Below are 2,044 nucleotides of genomic sequence, written 5' to 3'. Positions count from 1 at the left end.
ACCTTGCATACACAGCAGATCTTTTACAGATGGATTATATTAGATATATTTTATCATTCCATATCTATATTTTTATCCCATAATGTATTCACATTGATAACAATGCACATTCTAAAATACGGAGAGAAAATGGTTTGAATATTATAGTTTTTGGACTTAAAGGTGCAAAGGACTAAACAATATTTAAAGTTAATTTTTTTTTAAACTGTAGATTGTAAAACAATCATATAACTTTGAGATTCCACTCCAAGTAAGTAAATATATATATTTCCATATCATTTAAAGTACTATTAGGTCTGGGATTACACTAAACGTGCAATAGTCAGAGTAAAGGCTGACAGTAAAGGACAGACAATGGCTATATCTAAATTAAAGATGAGATTTCAAATTGGATTTTAACTGATGACAATACTTGAAATACATAATTTATAAATCCAATCACAAAAAGTTTGCAGAGTTTGCTTTCCAAAATAAATACTGCATATGGTTTAGTATTTCTCTTTCGCTTTAGCCCATTTACTTTTTTATCATTGATAAGGCATGACATTTCCATTTGAACACCTGCTACTGAAGACCATATATTACTTCTGACAGATTTTATTTTAGTATAGGATTTGATTTAAATTGTACTTTTGATTGGTCCTGAGTGCCCATATCACTGGCAAGAAAAAAAATAAAACTCCTTACTTTATATTGTCCAGGATAGGCTTGCAATGGGTACACTGAAAAGCTTTTGACATACTGAGTATCTGAGCTATGATTATCCCTAGAGTAGCAAAGCTAAACTTTAAATATGTCAGCATTGCATAGCCAAGTGAAACGTTTCTGCATATTTTAATGCATATGGCTGAAAGCAACCGCCAGGAGTCTGTTTGGCTTCCAAAATTCTTAACTGGTAATCAAATCTGTGTGTCAGCATGACCAGATTACACTTGACATCCCACCCTCCATACATCTTTTAATTCTTTTCCCTTCTCATTTTCCCTCATCCATGTGACGAGTCAGGAAAATTGTGTGTCATGTAAAAAATAAAGTGGATGTGTAGATGCGAGAAGGCAGATGAAATGGAAAGTAGGGTAGAAATTAAAAGTAGAGTGATAAGGAGCATGGGAATCTTTATGCAGAAGTGTTAAGGCTATGATACATGTGGGACTGACACGTTTCCTCTGATCAGAGCGGTGGACGTGGCAGGGCAAAAACTGCATTGCCTAGAGGAAAACACACAGAGCCTGGATGCTGTCTACCTTTGATTTTGTCACACACCACCACCGCCACACACACACACTGGAAATGACTTCTGGTATTCCCTCTACACTGCTGGATCCCTTTCATCCCTTTTTTTACCTTTACAAAGATAATACCAGTCAAACAAACAGGCTTGTCGACCACTAAAATGTATCCCACGGGACAACCTCCATTAGTTAATGACATTGATTTCTTACATACTGCCTGCAGAAAGTTTTGGAGCTTCAAAAGAACTACTCCATGTGCTTTTAAGTATCCTAAACAGTCCTGAATGGTCTGGTTCTTTTTGTGCTCTCTGATCTACTTCTTAGTGAGTCATCGTCCTGCAACGTCCATTCACCATAGATAGAAAACAAGCTGAGAGGGGGGGGGAATGAAGATTGAGGTTCTCTCTAGGAGTGACCAGGATGGACATGATCATGGAATATTTCATAAGAATGGCCAAGATAAGAGGGGACTGCTGGTTTGGACACATCAGGAGGAGACATGATTAGTATGTTGGAAAAAGGGTGTTTTAAGATAGAGGATAGATGTGATGATGGCAGACATAAGGGTAGTTGCTCCATGGAAAATGATCAACATGCTGTGATGATGTTGTGACAGGTTGATTGGAAAACGACTGTCCAATTCAAGATCTTCAAGTTGGTGTCAAACATGAATTGAAGGAAGATTACCAAAATTAAAGACATTTTGTACTTTTTGACACACATGTACAAGGTGGAAGCTCGCCCAAGGAAAATCAAAGAGCCAAAGATGGTGCTTTTCTGTAAACAGTAGCACATAAAAAATAAACGGGATG

Source organism: Stigmatopora nigra, chromosome 8, assembly GCF_051989575.1.
Source record: "Stigmatopora nigra isolate UIUO_SnigA chromosome 8, RoL_Snig_1.1, whole genome shotgun sequence".
NCBI lineage: Eukaryota > Metazoa > Chordata > Actinopteri > Syngnathiformes > Syngnathidae > Stigmatopora > Stigmatopora nigra.
Note: the sequence above shows the minus strand (reverse complement) of the source record.